At 37.8% G+C, this 17822-nt stretch overlaps 1 pseudogene; it reads right to left on the bottom strand.

The window, feature by feature from the left end:
• Positions 1-16840: 16840 nt before the first annotated feature.
• LOC123950369 lies at positions 16841-17589 on the bottom strand (annotated as a pseudogene).
• Positions 17590-17822: the final 233 nt, after the last annotated feature.

Here is a 17822-nt window from a genome sequence, read left to right as displayed (position 1 = left end):
CGAATTCAAAGTGATACATGCATACCAGTGTTTATAACAGCATTATTTACAATGACCAAGATATGGAAGCAGCCCAAGTGTCCATTGATTGATAGATGGATAAAAAAAGATGCGGTTCCATAGACAATGGAACATTATTCAATCATAAAAAGAGTGAAGTCTTGCCATTTGCAACAATGTGGTTGGAGCTAGAGAGTATAATGCTAAGGGAAATAAGTCAGTCAGAGAAAGAAATACCATATGATTTCACCCATATGTGGAATTTAAGAAACCAACAAGGAAGGGGAACAAAATGAGAGAGAGAGAGAGAGATGAATCAAGAGACAGTTATAGAAAACAAACTGGTGATGACCAGAGGAGAGTTAGGTGGGGTGGTGGGTTAAACAGGTGTTGGGGATTAGAGTACACGTACCATGGTGTACACTGAGTAATGTGTAGCATTGTTGAATCACTACATCGTACACCTGAAACTAATATAACCCTGTAGGTTAACAGGAATTACAATAAAAACCTAAAAAAAAAAAAAAGTGTGTCACCAGTTGGGAATGATTTTATAACATAAATTTCAAGCTGTGTAAATACTTTATGTATCGTGATTGTGTGAAAGATTTTACTTGAACAAAGTTTTGCTACGAAGAAGGGAAGGTTGAAACTAATGTACTATTTAAAAATCCCTGTGTTCGAATGACCTGGTGTTCAAAGCATCTGGAGAAATTGGGATCTTTAGTAAATTCTTTAGTAAATTGCAGTGCACTCTTCCCCCCTCCCTCCCCCACCCCCCAAAGTAAAATTCTTTTATTTTCGCCGTCCAAACCTCAGTCAATATACTGGGAACACCAGATGAAGCCCTCGCCATAGCCTTGTCTCTTGAGCACACTGCACATGGACACTTCTGTGGGGCGGACATTCAGCTCCTCCGGGGTCACATTCCCTTTTCCTGTGGTCTGTCCATAAAGCCCAGATATCTTACGGAATCTTCCTTCACTGATCACATCTGTTCTGTCAGTCTTGAGGAAGCCACCCTGATCCATGGGAAGCTGATTCAGTTAGCAACTGGGCACACTTTTGGAGTTCATTTAATCAGTCTTGCAAACTCCTCCCGCCTTTTTCTTATCCAGAAAGTTGAACAACAACAACAGCAAATTTGAGAAAACCTTGCATTTTTGCTGTAAGATGGAACCAAGATTTAAAAGAGGCACATTTTATTGGTTATATTTCTGGTGATATGTAAGAATGTCACAGGATTCCTTGGGCCAAAGGGGAGAAAAATTCTGTACATTGAATGAAACACAAATTAACTCCGAACTGGCAAATTCATTGTTCTAGTTTCTAGTTTCAAAATTGCTTTATGAAATATAGGAGGAATAAATGTTGCTGTAAGAAATCAATGTTTCTGTGTGTTTGTTGTCCTAGAGAGATTTAGGTAGGCATTTTATCGTTATTTTAATAAAAATCCAGGGATATTTTAAAAATTATAGTGATACAATAATTTATAAGTGTGTTTTAGAATGAGTGCATATGCTCGAACATCTCAAAAAGATCAAAATAAGATTCAGAAAATATATGTGAGAATTGTCCCAGGAATCTGATGATATGACTTGAGCTGTGATACCTCTGACTTAAAATGTGTTTTGAGACAATGTACAAAATTTATCAGGAAGAAGGGAGAATTTTGAAAGTATATAGTTTTATATATTCCTGATTTACAAACAAAAATTAAGACATTGCTAATATTTTAGCATGTGTAAAACAAGTTGTAAAGTAACTATTTTCTGCTGAACACACAAAATTGTTTATTTCAACACGTTTAATCTATATATAAACTGAGATAACTTTCAGCCTCTATAAACTGAACTTAACTAACCAAATAAATAAGTAAAAGAATAGATAGTTAATATTTTGGCACTTTTATTTAGTTCTTTGCTGCTGGAAAAGTCTGTGGTTGTTGCAATCATACATACATATCTCAGCAAACTGCATATTAATTACCTAGTCTCTCATCTACTTATTTTAGGAAACACTTGCAATGTTCTCAGAAAAATTAGTGTGTCAATTTACAGTATCAATAACGAGGCAGACTATTGCCTTTTAAAAGCTCACAAAATGCACAAATGTCTTTTAGCAGTAAAATGCAGTTAAGACAACATTTTTGTCATTGTATCAGAACATTGTAAAATTTCATGAATGAGAATTGTCAGAGCACTCTTTGGGATACCTCTGCAGAATTAATGCCAGAATGATCAATTTAATTGTATAATTGCTAACGGGACATCAGAACAGCAAAGCACATTTGGTTTTTGACACTGAGATGATGTTTTACTCCTTCAAACTGCTACCATGTAAACTGATTGAAAAGTAATCGTAATTGAACTGATGTATCATAAAATTTACATCCTATTTAAATTTTGATTTGGATGTAAGATGTGTGAAAATTGCTGTGAGTACAGAAATCTATGTAACTGAAAAATAATTAGCAGGAGGGCTTTCAGTATTTCACAAAATAGTAAAGTGAAGAATGATCTGTATCAGTAAGGACCTTCACTTTGCAGGTTGTACCGGGAAAACCAACCAGGGCTTACCCATAATACCTTAAGGAATTACCGAGGCTTTTCTTAATCATCTTTTTTGTTTTGGTGTTTTAATTCCTGATTGTTTGATATGAATAATTCGAAATGACTCTCCCCTTTTTCTGATAAAAATTTTATTTATTTGAGAGAGCGTGAGAGGACACACACAGAGGGAGACAGAGAGAGAGAAGCAGACTCCCCACTGAACAGGGAGCCTGATGCAGGGCTAGACCCCAGGACCCCGAGATCAGGACCCAAGCAGAAAGCAGATGCCTAACCAACTGAGACACCCAGGCACCCTCCCAACCCCCTTTTAAATTAAAATCTATCTGTTGTAGTGCTCATAATTACTGCTAAATTCTGCTTATAGGAAATCTTAAATTTAGCAAGATAAAAAATATAGAGAGTGACGTGGTCCCATCCTGTGATGTTTTATGGCTCTTTTCTATATATATTTTTAAACTTGGTTTATTAGACAGTTAATATCTTAACATCTCTACTGATCGCATCCTAGTAAAAACCCTCCTCCAAGTTGTCCCATTATATAAGTTACAACATAGATTCCTAAAGTGTGCAAGTCAAACAGGATTTCTTTAGACAAATGTCCAGGCTGTTGCTCACTACTTTTTCTTTTTTCTTTAAGATTTTATTTATTCATTTGACAGAGATCACAAGCAGGCAGAGAGGCAGGCAGAGAGAGAGGAGGAAGCAGGCTCCCCGCGGAGCAGAGAGCCCGATACGGGGCTCCATCCCAGGACCCTGAGATCCTGACCTGAGACAAAGGCAGAGGCTTTAACCCACTGAGCCACCCAGGCGCCCCTTTTTTCTCCTCCATTTCCTTGGCTGTATGCTTGGCGTCTACTTCTGTCCTCCTAAATTTGATTGCGTTGCTTTGTTTTTCAGTTTTCGTGGTAGGTTCAGCTGGTATGCCTCTTTTCTCAATATTCCTGAACTCAGATACCTACTGGACTTTACTTTCACTTTGCTTGTACTTTCCTCCTCCCTGATGTTGATGGTAGCCGCAGCTTGAGGAGAGAAGGTCCTAAGCAGGCAAAGGAGGAACAGTGTCTTAATGGACAATATTTTAAAAATAGCTTTATTGATGTGTAATTGAAAAATAAAATTTGCAACTAAGGTGTACAACTTGATGTTGTAATGTAGACATCGTGAAATGATCATCGTAATCAAGCTGATTGAATGTATCTGTCATCTCATACAGTTATGTTCTTTATCTTTGCGAGGAGAACACTCAAGAGCTACCCTTTTGACAAATTTCAAGTGTACAATACAGTATGGTTAACTGTTGCTGCCATGATGCACGTTAGAGCTTCCAGAACTTACGAATCTTGCATAACTTAAACTTCGTACCCTTTGACCCACATCACCCATTTCCCTTTCCCCCAGCCCCTGGCACCTGCCACTGTGCTCTCAGTTTGATTATTTCAGATCCGTCTATAAGTCAGACCCCGCCGTATTGGTCTATTCTTGTTTAATTTAGTGTATCAGGTTTATCCGTGTTGTCACAAATGGCAGATTTTTTTTTCTTTTCAGCAGCTGAATATCATTGGTGTGTGCGTCTGCCTGTGTGTGTTTAACACAATTGAGGATATCTGGGGGCCAAAGCCGGGCCTGATACAAGTGGATGAAGTGGGGGGGTTCCAGGGAGGCAAACAGGGCGCAGTTGCAGTCCACGGGTGTTTTATGTGGCTTCACTCTATGGCTTGGCGTGTGTTTGGGAGAAAAACCCGGGTCCTGACGAAGGAGCTGGGAGAGGGGGCCGTGGAGGGAATGAATGCCAGAGTCAGGGAGGAGACACGTCAGCTGGAACCACTCTTCTCAGAGGGAGACCATCCTCGTGGGATGTCTCAGGCTCTCGGGAAGTCTACGAGGCTGGCAGGGCAATCCTGGGATGAGAAAGGGCCACGCAGGAAGTCCGAAGCTGCTCCTCCAGGAGGACTCTGGCTCCCAGAAAACTCCAACGACTGTTCGCTCGTCCCCTTCGTACAGGTATATGTTACCACATTTTCTGTATCTGTTCGTCGGCCAACAGACCTTCTGGTTGTTTTCTTATTTCGGTTGTTATGAATAAAGCTGCGTTGGACGTGGAAGTACAGATACTTCTCTCTAAGGTCCTGACTGCAGTGGTGTTGGATGTGCCCGCAAGACTGCTGCGTGCATAGTAGCTCTACTTTCATCTTTTCAAGAACCACCGTACTGTCTTGTGTCATGGTTGTGCGAATGATTATCTTTTTGATAAAAGTTGTTCTGACAAATGTAAGGTCATACATCATTGTGGTCTTGATTTGCGTTTTTCTGATGATTGGTGACGCCGGACACCAGTTCATATACCTGTTGGCCATTTGTGTATGTCTTCTTTTGAGAAAAGTGTGTTCACGTCCCTTGCCTATTCTTTGTTCAGGTTTTTTGTTTGTCTTTTTTTTTTTTCTATTGAGTTATGTATTTTGGAGATTAACTCCTTGTCAGATATATGGTTTATAAGAATTTTTCCCATTTCACAAATGACCTTTTCATTTTGTTGATTGTTCCTTTCTGTGCAGAAGGTTCTTAATGTCCTCCCACTTGTTTGTTTTTACTTTTTTTTGCCTTGCTTTTGGTATTAGATCCAAAAAAATCATTGCCAAAACCAATGTCAAGAAGATTTTCTCCTGATTTTTTTCCCCAGCCATTTTATGGTTTCAGGTCTTATGTTTAAGTCTATAATCCATTTTGAGTTGATTTTTGTACATACTGTAAGATCCAGATCTAATTTCATTCTGTGTGGATGTACAGTTTTTCTAACATCATTTATTGAAGACAATATCCTTTCTCTGTCGTGTGTTCTTGGCACCCTTGTAGAAGATCAGTTGACCGTGAATGTGTAGATTTCTCTCATTTCTATTCCTTTCCATCAATCTATATGTTACTTTATTGAATTATCTGAATTATCTGAAAATTAAATTAAAACAATCCCACTTATAATAAAAACAAAAGTAATAAGATACTTGGGAATAAACTTTACTGATTAGGAGATAAACTTGTACACTGAAAATTATAAAATGTTGATAAAAGGAATTAAATAAGACACAGTTAAATGGAAAGATATTCTGTGATCATGGATTAGAATAATTAATATCATTAAAAAGTACATGCTACCAAAGTGATCTACATATTCAATACAATCCCCTATTAAAATCCCAATCTCATTATTTACAGAAATAGACAAAACTATCCTAAAATTCATATGAAACCACAGAAGAACTGAAATAGCCAAAACAATCTTCAACAAGTAGAACAAAGCTAGAGGCATTACATTTTCTGATTTCAAAATCTATTGCAAAGCTACAGTAATTGAATAATATGGTACTTGCAAAAAATAGACAGTATTTTAGAATATTTAAAAGATATGTACAATATTTTAAGAAACCATTTTTAAGACTGATGCTGACTTTTTTCTTTTCCCCACTCACACCTCCCCCTCTTAGTGATGGTTATAACCATTTGAGTATTTCTTAAAACAAGACCATGATAGGTCTTAAATAAAGGAGCAGAATTTTTGTCTAAATTGTAACATAAGGGGATTGGTTACTTAGAATTATGGAATATCTGTCCCTTAATCCCTTTTCCCATCCTTGTCCACCAAACCCCAGTATGAACTCACACTACCCCACATTAATAGTGTTAACCAGCAGCAACTGGGTGGCACAGTCAGTTAAGCGTCCCCCTTCACCTCAGGTCATGATCTTGGGGTCCTGGGATCGAGCCCCACTGGGGCTCCTTGCCTGCTTAGTGCCTCAGGCCAGAAATAACACACATACTCGCCATCTTGTGTACAGAACTGTCACATGATCTGAACCTAATTCTAAGAAAGACTAGGAAATATTGATAATTGGTGAAGGGCATGAAGGTTTTCCAGGTATTTAAGTCATATGGAACCACAAGTATAATTATCTTCCTATCTTTCCCGCTTACTAACTTTGAAAAACTCTGTCTTGTCTTAATGAGCAAAATGAGAATGGAAGCCTTACGACCATTTATTTGTACGTGCTTTTTCATGCCGCCTGTCCCAGCATTAAATCTCATTCACTCCTCTAGTAGTTGAATATGCAGTGGACCAAATATTAATTTAAAACACGGATAAATCTAAAAAAAGTCCATGTATATCACTTCTCCCCTGTCACAATCCCTTCATGGAAGTATGCATGGAGCTGGCTGATAAAATTAGATGTGTCCAGACATGTTCTGTGTCCAGAACAACTGTGACGAGCTTACTCCTTTTGGGTTTGGGGTGGTGTTGAGTGAAGTGTTTGATGAGCTGCTGGCTAGGCCACGTGGCATATTACCCAGTTTTATAGGAGCCCACAAGGCCGGACCATGGTGAAGTCAACAGGAAACGTGAGGAGTTCGCTGTGCATGAAATAAACAAAAAGGGGAGGCTGAGCATCTCAGCTACATGCATATAGAAAGTCATGTAGTAAAAAAAAAAAAAGAAAGAAAGTCATGTAGTTTTGCAATAATAGTGGGATATAAACCTTCAACTTATTATTCATGTTATTGTTAGGTCAGGCCTTTCATTTTACAATAAAACCTTCTATAAGGAACGAGCTAAAAAAAACCATGTTTACTGATTTTCTGTTTTTAAGGCAGTTGATAATTGACACGTAAGTCAGTCAAAATATTTGTAGACATTAACATCCATCATGATAACTGTGGTGATGTTGCTGCCATAAGATTCAGAAGACATATTTTACCATAGTTCGGAGAATTACGGTAAAGATCAACCAGAAAGCACAAATATCCTGAAATCAGAAATCAGAAACACAAATCTGAAGAAACATCAGCATTTTCTGTCATTATTTAAAGAAGACTATACTATCCTTTCAAATAACTAGTAAGTCCTTTGGCAGAGCTGTTGCGACGTCTCAGGGAACGAAGCATGGCTTTCATTTAGAGCAAGGGAACTGCTCTAAGTTAGCTCAGTTTTTAATCCAAGTTTTATTTTGCGTGTGAACTGTTTGCCACAAGATACGAACTGATGGATATTCTGGCTCCACTAATAGGCATTTTTAAAGCCATGTTGTCAGATGCTTCAAACAGAGAACAGAGAATTTCAATAATTTTCACTTTTTCGTACAAGTCATGGAATGAAAGTAAGCATACAGAAATGAATTCTGTCATAACTGGAAGATCTGACAGTGAGACTGTTAATCTATATCTACTAATAAGTTCGATATTGAAGATCAAATTTTATTTTTTATGTAATGTGACTGCAAATTTTAGCAGAGTAGATTATCATGTTAAGTTTTCTTCCTAACAAAGCCTTGGGTCATAAGAATACCAGAAATCAGTTGTGATTCACGTGTGATACAGAATTCTATTTAAAAAGGAACCAAAGTCCACCAATCTCAGTTGAAGCTATCATTGCCAAAATTTACACATATTTTTATATACACACAGTAATGAGACATTTAGAATATTTTTATTAAACTGTTGATTTGAATATACATATAGTTGTTCTTTACCACAGATGTAACTGCTTTCTCTCTAGTAAGAAAGCTACTTAAAATTGATTTAAAAAATCAATTTTTTAAATACTTAATCCTTCAAGGAACTATTTTATAAATCACTTGGTAAACAATAATAAATACTTGGTTTTCTAAATGACATCTCTGAATTTGCTTCCATTACATTCAGTATCAGTTGGAAATTTTTCCTGAAAACATCCGAAAATGATAGATCCCAAAATTTGTTTCTGATACCTTTCTGAAATTATAATAGTTGATAACAATGCTTGCTCTGACACACGAAATCAAGTTGCCAAGTCAAAGTCATGAATCAGGAATCTTACCAGATTAAGGTGTACAAAGTATTTTTAAGGGTAGAGATGTCACAGTCTCAGAAAACGCAGAAAGAGTTCTGGAGCATCAAGGGTGCCTCTGATTTAAACATTTAAAGAATTATACTGGATTCCAAGTTAAGAATAGATTATCACACAAGGATAGAAGCAGAGAATCTTAGCAGCCTATGGCTGTGAGCCAGAAATGTAGGTGGCTTAGAGCAGAAAGGAAGAGATGCTGTATTTCCTGATAACTTGAATGTGAGTCCTGTGTCCCTTCATGGCAAGTTTTACATGTTAAGAACAAGAGGCATATTACTTTGTAGGATGTTTGAAATATTTCAGTATCTGTTATTGCTTAAATTACCAAGGCAAAAATAATAATAATCTTAATTGAAAAATATACTGTATATATGTTTTCACAAGCAGAGGATATATGCTATTTCTTTGTATAGCAAGAAATATATGTATGCCATATGTATATACATAATATATCATGCAATACATACTTACAATGAAAGCATATTCTTAAGTTTCTGTTAAAAGGAAATGGAAAAAAAAATGCACAGCCATGTTACCAGACATAGAACTGGTTCTGAACTCAGGTTTGGCTTCTTGCCACTCGAAAATCAATACTTGAAAGACAAGTGACGGGGGAAAGGAAAGGTGGTTTTATTCAGGAAGCTGGCAACCTAGGAAGATGGTAAACTAATATCCCAAAGACCATCTTCCCAGGTGAAGCTGGAAGGCTTTTAAGGGCAAGATTTGGGAAATGGTGGGGCTACATGCAAGAGAAGTAGGGGCCCAGGCAGTTAGTTCTATGACGACAGGACTCTGAGCAGACTTGGGGTATCAGCAGCTGCTGTTTTCAAATGAGATCAGGCCTTATCTTCTGGGAAGGTGTGGTCTGCCTTATCTTCTGGGAAGGTGTGGTCCTTCTCTCCTTAAGGCCAGTGGTCTGCAAATCTCAAAAAAGGTATGCTGTTCTTTTTTTTTTTTTTCCCATTTTATTTATTTTTTCAGCGTAACAGTATTCATTCTTTTTGCACAACACCCAGTGCTCCATGCAAAACGTGCCCTCCCCATTACCCACCACCTGTTCCCACAACCTCCCACCCCTGACCCTTCAAAACCCTCAGGTTGTTTTTCAGAGTCCATAGTCTCTTATGGTTCGCCTCCCCTTCCAAATTTTTTTTTTTTTAATAAACATATAATGTATTTTTATCCCCAGGGGTACAGGTCTGTGAATCGCCAGGTTTACACACTTCACAGCACTTACGATAGCACATACCCTCCAAGAGCTCTACATCAGGAAGCAAGGAGTGCATAAGCCTGAAGCAAGTTAACCCTTAACACTGGTTAGAGTGCTGGTGCAGCTATAAACATGAAATATTTTCATTAAAGGAAAACATTAATTTATCATGGTTATGTTTTTAGAGAGTACTGTGTTAGAAATATATCATTATATTGAAAAATTTTAATGGAAAGGTGGAAAAGCTTATGTAAATTTTTACTGAGTGAATTCAAGATATTTCTAAGAGACTACAAGTTTACTTTAAAAAGTAGTTATGTTTGTAGCCACAAAGACTTTAAAAGAATTTTTTTTTAAAGATTTTATTTAATTATTTGACAGACAGAGATCACAGATAGGCAGAGAGGCAGACAGAGAGAGACGAAGGGAAGCAGGCTCCCCGCTGAGCGGAGGACCCTGGGATCATGACCTGAGCCTAAGGCAGAGGCTTTAACCCACTGAGCCACCCAGGCGCCCCAAGTAGCCACAAAGACTTATAACAATCTATAATTCAAATGAAAAATTTCTTATCGCTGAAATAGGCTTACTGTATTTGGGTTCTTGTATAATTTTTACTTTTTCATTTCTTTCAAATGACCTCAAAAGTTTAATTGAATTTAGAAAAAAGATAATCTACCATAATTAACCAGACACGAGAACTTTTTATTAGGTAGCGACATTGTTTTTTTAAAAGAACTTCATCTGTGATTAGGTGAGACCACTGCGCCAAGATTACTTTAACATCAGCTCTTCATTTAATGGGATAAGTAAGAGAAGATGAAATTTGAATTGGGCATGCGGTGATAATACATTTCACACTATCGCTAATATTTAGGCTGAACAGTGTCAATGTAATGGACTGATCTTTTAGAAAAGTCCTATCCCACAGAGCCTGATTAATGATGGGCCCAAAATATATGGCTTCCAAGAGAGATGGGCCTAAACCACACTGAAATAGGGATCTAAAATAAATAGAATTTCAGTCTTATGAAGCTGTACCACACTGTTGAATATGGAAAACTACTCTTAGAACTTAAAAACATGGGTTATTGGTTGGTTTTTTTGTGAGGAACTAAACATAATTTAAAATAATTGGGAAATTGAAAGTCAGGTGATTTCTACCTGAATATGTGAAAGAGCGATTCCCATGTCATGTTTCAATGGTCAGTGGGGACCCCCCCCACCGCTCAAAAACTGAAGTCGTCTTCTTTTATCCTCATTAGTAGAGTTGGTTTGATAACAAGGATCAATGTCTTATCTCATTGTCAAGGGTATGAGATGTGGTGCTATTTTTTTATTCATCTTTATTTTGAAATGTAGTTATGCACTGCTTTTAATGAGTCCAGTGCACAATAAATAGTCATCAAATTTTATAAGCACATGTTTGAAAATAAACAATCCTGGGGTATATTTGAATTCAATATCAAAGCTTTATAAGTGTGATGTGGTAGCTTTCAAAACTATTATGCTTTTGAAGAATGTGTTTCCTTTTTTGTTTATCCTTAAAAATGCTATTTTCACTAACACGAGCTATGACTACACAATTTTTGTATAATTTAAAGTAAACCTAAAGCATTCTTTAGTTTTTTGTTTAAAAGCTTTTATAGATGCATACAGTAAAGAGGAAAGTCAAAGGATTATTGAATTTATTGATTTAAGATTTTTTTATTTGGTCTTGAAGACTTTCAAGAGGGAATGCTGACAACATTTTCCCCCCTATTTTGGAGCACTATTATTACTACAAAGATTTGGAATGTGATGATATTTTAACCAATATTAATAAAATATATTTAACTTCAGCATAGGGAAGGAAGAAGGATAAAAAGAAACTGCTGTGTGTGTGTATAACATAGGTCTGTTTAAAAGTACTATAAACTACGCTGGAAATCTACCTTCCCTTGCTACTGTTACCATACACCGATTTTGTTACTTCCTCTGTAAGGGATAGTCTCCTGGAATAGTATACACATTTAGTGACATAAAAATAAACACATGCATTCTATTTTATCAAATAAGATTTTTAAAAAGATTTTATTTATTTATTTGACAGAGACAGCGAGAGAGGGAACACAGCAAGGGGAGTAGGAGAGGGAGAAGCAGGCCTCCTGTTGAGCAGAGAGCCCAACACCAGGCTCCATCCCAGGGTCCTGGGATCATGACCTGAGCCAAAGGCAGACGCTTAATGACTAAGCCACCCAGGCCCAGTCGAATAAGATTTTTATGCTACAATTTTCCCTTCCTATCCTTAGTGAGTTGTTCATTGAGCTAGCAATGTTTTCTTGAAAAGTTAATAACATAATTAAAAAGCATAATACTACATTTGTTGTTACATTCTTAAATTACTCTTAACAAGAGTTTTATACATAACAAGGACAAATCCAACATATGATTAGCTACTGTGGTGTGGAGAGAAGTCTAAGCATTTTTATCCTTTCTGCACAAAATTGGAGTACCTCAAGCCACAACACCTACATTTTTATTATGTTAGTTATCTGCTTATTAATTGAAGCCTATCTGAGTAAATTAATTTGATAGATCATATAATTACCAAATACAAGTGAAAGCTTCCATTAACATGTGGAATTTGCATAATAGTATTACAGTATGGTTTTATTGTTAAAATAAGCACTGTGCTTCTATATTAATGAAGTCTCATTCAAAAGAGCTTCGTTTTACCTAATATTTCTTTCCTTTTTTTCTGCCTGTAATGTTAAGAAATGTACAATTTGTTTCTGTGAAAATTAATGTCTAAAATATAGGTAACTTTCATTAGATGTTCTGCAAGAAACACTCAGGACTAACTAATCAATTTAAATTCAAATACTTAAAGCACCCTGGCTTATAAAAAGTACAAAGAGTATAAAGGTTTTCACTCTTTAATTTAAAATGACTTTCCCCGTGAACATTTTCAGAGCTATCGTACCTTAACATGTCAGATTTGCTCTACCAGTAGCTCCCATTTACTTACAGCAGCATAGATTTTTGGTAAATATATAATAACAGTGATTTTCATGGATCTGATTTTGTTTGCTTTAAGGCAATTATGGACAGTAATAAAAGGCCCACTGGAGTGCATTAGGGTTGTTTCTTGTGTTTTAGAAAATTATATCCAAAGTACAGACCCCTATCAGCTTACTGCAAAATGATAGGAACACAGTGGTGCCCTGTGATTCCCCACACGTCGAACCCTGCAGAAAGTACAGGGCTTGCTGTCCTTTCATGCCAACTCCAGCACAAGATTCTACCTTCAAGGACGGATCCATGAGAAATTTGGTTCAGTCATAGCCTATGTTGGTATTTCTGAGTAGGTAAATTAGTTTTTTTGTTTGTTTTTAACTGAAGGAAAGACTTTGTTATTTAAAAAATGGCAAACTGCTGGTTCCATCCTTAATCATCCTGGAGTTTGGGTTTGTAAGCCAATAATTTTATTTTTGTTGCCTAAGGAAATTCATACTACCTTTCTGTTCTTGCACATAAATATCCATATGAACATCAAATTATGAAACAGTGGACATCCCTAAAGTACCTTTAAAAGATAGTCGTTTTGTCTTTTTAGTAGATCTCTGATCATTTCACCACAAGCAGCATTTAAAAACACTCAAGGGATTTGATATACATATTACATTTTCAAAAAAGTAAACCAAAGTATTAAAGAAAATAGCCTTTATGTATTGCTAGATTGGATGGAAGGAAGAGAGTTCTGAACAGGAGCCAAGGTCTGACCTGGGAAACACTGTGCTCTGTCTCAGGCAGACTAATAAATTCCCTGGATTAAGAGGAGCATCTGAAAGTTTAGACAGGAGTGTGACCTTTAAGTTTCTTTTCAATTCTAAGAGTCTGCACTATTCTGTATAAAACTGGAGCCTGCAGAGTGGTTGAGAATAAACTCTGGCAGATGATCGTGTCACGGATTCTTCAAGGAATTGGAGCCAACCGTTTGTGAAAGCAACGGAGGATGCAAAGGAAATACTAGGCCAGCAGACAGCCAGTGAATCACTCAAGGCTAGGGCACATGGCTTTTATCTTCTAGCAGCCTGGCGTGGGGGTTCAAAGGGAGCAAGCAGAGTGCGTGATGAGCCCAGGCTTAGACAGAGGCCGCTGCCATCTTCTCAGCCTTCTGTTGGCTGAAGCTCGCCACAACGCTTGCCCAACTCAGAGGCAGCGGGAAAAGCTTGTTGGAAGAAGTTGCGAAGTCACACTAAAAAGAGCATGACTACAGGAAGGGATAAAGTATAGAAAGGAATTCCTATCAACTCAATCCAACATCCACGTAGAGCATATACTTTATTAGATTATTTATTCACTTGACTTTCCATTTGATTGATTTCCTTTGATTTACAATATCCTGTTGAATTTTTCATTGATTCCTTTTGGATTCCCTCCTTTAAAAGAAATTCCTTGTCAGAGTCCAACAAAATGAATAAAGAGAATCTTTGATAAATTTTAAAAGGTTTCATATTACAGCTGGTATTTTATCTAAGTTTAAGGTATTTTTGAAGTATCTGAAGTTTGTTCCTTTGTTTTTAGCCTGCCCTTTTATTCTACTTTTGCCAGTTTTGTTTGTTAGTTTCTAAATTTTAAACCTCTAATAGCATCCCTTAATTGTGAGGTTTGATTTTTTTCTCATTTATCTCTGATAAATGAAAATAAATGACTGCTGAATCTGATAATTTATACTTCTTTAATTCTAGGTGGCAGCCAGTCATAATTTTTGCAAGTATTTCTCCTTCTTATTTAATTTTTTTCCTCTCCACCTAGAAGTCCCGTGAATCTTACATTTTGTTTTATGCTTTCCATATTTTTATCAATTTTAGGTGGCTTTTGAAATAGAGAATTTCCCCATCTTTTAGTTCTCCAATTAATTCTTTGTATTTTATCATTTGTTTTTCAATCCAAACAATCAATTCAACTGGTTCTTTATAATAGTTTGTCTTTTATATATTATATATAGTATTATACATATATCTGTAAGGATCTTTGTTATGCCTGCTTTGAGTTCCCGTTCTGGGTCTTTCTTCTGTCTTCTCTTTTTTACATTTTAAAAAATTTATTATGATATTTTTGTTTTGTTTTTATAGTTCTTGCGTTTGTCACAGATTTCATAGGTTTTCCTGTTCCTGCCTGAAAACCGTTGGACACTGTGCCTAGGATATGAAGGCTTCGACCCACCTGATGAATTAAGGAAGGTGAAGCCCTCAAGGTCCGCTAAACGTTCATGTTGCAATCTGGGATCTTCCCTTCTGACCTTAGGAAACCTCCCGTTACTTCACGTAGGCATTGCTCTTTTCCACAAATTACCTCCTCCTATTGAGCTACTCTGTACTTTGGGGGAAGAAAGGGAAATATCAGGATCTGGCAAGATGAACGGCACTTGTTAAAATGCTTCTGAGCCCAGCACATCCCAACTTCCCAGTGCCGCCACGCAGAGGCTGTGGCTCCCCTTGCTCCATCTGTAGTGTCCGTGGTCCAGGTAGTCATGCCGCTGGGGCGTGAGTGAGAGAGAAGAGCACAGCTGGAGAGCTTGTCACTTGGCACTTCTCCATTTATGATGCCTGATCCCCTGCCCCAGTAGGCTGTCATTTACGTCTCCCAACACACACACACACACACACACACACACACACACACACACACACACACGGATCTTGGCACAGTCTATTTTCTAGAGAGTTTCCCAAAGTTTCATTACCGTTGTTAGCGGTGTGTGTTTTATAGTTGTTATTTGGCTCTGGAGTCTACTACCCTCCTCTTACTTCCATGCTGTCTCCAAGGGTGAAGTTTGAGAGGATCCAGCAGCTCTTTCTTTTATGACATTCTGCTTAGAGGCAACTTCTAAATAATTGTAATCGCCCCCATTTTAAAATGAGGGGCACTTTTTAGTGACAATTTAAATCTTCTCCAGGTTCGGCACTACACTCCCTATAGATATCTGTTGCTTATGATAAAAATAACATTTGTTGACGTTTCCAAAGCTTGCTGAAGAGCAGCCCCACAGCACGGTCCAATTTATCAAAATTTAATATTAAGAATTTACATCCTTGGGCATGGAGTAGGGCACAGAAGTAGCCATTTAAGAAATCATCCTGGGTGATTCTCATGTACTTGGTCCGCATCTTATATTGTAAAATAACTGCTAAGGGCAGTCTCAGCTCAGTGAGTAAAGCACAGTAGAAGCCAATGGATATTGGTTAGGAATCTCCTCTTCCACCTTCAAGGATAAAACCTAACTTCTTAAAAATTATATGCCCCCTAGGCAAGGATTCATAACATTTTTCCAGCAGACTGCTTTACAAAGGAATTTCTTAGATGTATTTATTCCAGTAATCTCTCATATTACTGGTTCTGTATGTTAAATATACCACCAAAAATGTTGTAAAGACAGGTTTATCTGGTACTGAAGGATTCTGTGCCATGTAGGTAGGTAGTGTGGACTCAGTCTCTGTGAGGGCTGCTTTAGTTTCTCAGTGGAGACTTTTTCTTCCTTTACCTAGAAACAAGAGGTGAACAAATGCATTTCCTTATTGCCCACTTCGGTGGGGTTGACTTATGGATCATTTGTTTACTGAGTGTGTCATCATTTGAGGCCCACGGGTTTATGCAGGTATCTCTCATCTGACTGTCCTTCTGGCACATGCCCAAGGCTTTGCCTCAGTCACCCAAGATGACATTAGAATTGCAGCTTGAAGTTACATGAATTTTCAGAACACTCAACACCAGTCTGCATATCATGAATTATGTTTATGTTTCTTAGGGTTTCTTTGTTTTTTTTGGGGGGGGGGGTGAGGATTTCCTTTACTTGTGAGGGGGATTTTGTTTTGATTCTGTTTCAATTTTTGAGTTTTGAGCTGTAGATCTTCTCTGTAATTACGTCACAAAAAATCAATTTCTGCCTTTTGAATGTCCACTTGCAATCCCACAGAAGGTTATTTCTAAGCTTATCTAATAAACTTTAGCACTTTATGGATCAACCATTTGTTTTCATTTTTGTATTTTTAAATTTTTAGATTGTGTGAAGTATACTTTGTCAATACTATATCACTAGGTAGGGCTCCCCAAGTCCCTCCTCTTCTACAGGAGATCTGGGATGGAAACTGTATATAGGTCAGGAGATTCTCAGTATGTTGTGGGATGAGTTGGGGCAAGGACTCCTCAGCATCCGAAGGCCTTTCTCTTTCTCTTGTTCTTGCTGGGGCTGGTGGTCCAAGGACTCTTACTCCTTGGAGACCAGTTAGACCCATTCAGCTCAGGGATGACCTTGCCTACAGTCTTGGTGGCACCAGTAGAAGCAGGGAGGATGTTCTGGGTATCCTCTTGACCATCACACCACAGCTTCCCAGAGGGACTTTCCATGGTCTTCTGGGTGACAGTGATGGCATGCACTATGGTCATGAGTCCCACCACAATGCCAAAGTTGTCATGGATGACCTTGGCCAGAGAGGCCATGCAGTTGATGATGCAGAAGGCATTGCTAATGATTTTGAGGGAGTTGTCATACTTCTCATGATTCATGTCCACCACAAACATGGGGGCATCAGCAGAAGGGGCAGAGATGATGACCCTCTTGGCCTCACCCTTCAAGTGAGCCCCAGCCTTCTTCTTGATGGTGAAGACCCCAGTGGACTCTACAACATACTTAGGACCAGCATCACTGCATTTGATGTTGGTGGGATCTCACTCCTGGAAGATGGAAATGGGCATGCCATTGATGACAAGTTTCCCATTCTCAGCCTTGACTGCACTTCTGAATTTGCTGTGGTATAGCAAAACATGCAGACCATGTAGCTGAGGTCAATGAAGGGGTCATTGATGGTGACAGTATCTACTTTGCCAGAACTAAAAACAGCTCTGGTGAGCAGATTCCCAATATGGCCAAATCCATTTACTCCAGCCTTCATCATTGTGGCTAAGGGCCATTACTAGCATGGCACCAGAGGATGTGGCTGTCTCTCTAATAAGGAGGAGCGCAACCATTTATTTTTAGATCCATATTAAAATAGTCGACATTTTCTCTGACTCATTTATTTAATGTCTAGCAAAGTGGTGGGTACATATGTGGTTCACAGTAATAAGTGTTGAATAAGGATGAACCATTGAGATGAAACCTACAGGATTCCTTTCTTTATAATACAAT

This window comes from Meles meles, chromosome 9 (assembly GCF_922984935.1).
Source record: "Meles meles chromosome 9, mMelMel3.1 paternal haplotype, whole genome shotgun sequence".
In the NCBI taxonomy this organism is placed as follows: domain Eukaryota; kingdom Metazoa; phylum Chordata; class Mammalia; order Carnivora; family Mustelidae; genus Meles; species Meles meles.
Note: the sequence above shows the minus strand (reverse complement) of the source record. Positions and strands in the feature narration are given on the sequence as shown.